Raw genomic sequence first — 212 nt, forward strand, 5'->3', positions numbered from 1 at the left:
CTATTCAGGGGTATGATTTGATATTGGGAATGGATTGGCTGACCGTGCATCAGGCACATATCGACTGCCGCAGGCGGGTGATTCAGTTTGCAGACGCGGCAGGGAAGTTTGAGTTTATGGGAGACAGAGCACGAAATCCTTTCCCGATCATATCAGCATTTCGAGCCAGCCGAATGATTCGGAAGGGAGATGAGGCATTCCTCGTGGTAGTG

This window comes from Tarenaya hassleriana, unplaced genomic scaffold (genome assembly GCF_000463585.1).
Source record: "Tarenaya hassleriana unplaced genomic scaffold, ASM46358v1 Cleome322, whole genome shotgun sequence".
Lineage (NCBI taxonomy): Eukaryota > Viridiplantae > Streptophyta > Magnoliopsida > Brassicales > Cleomaceae > Tarenaya > Tarenaya hassleriana.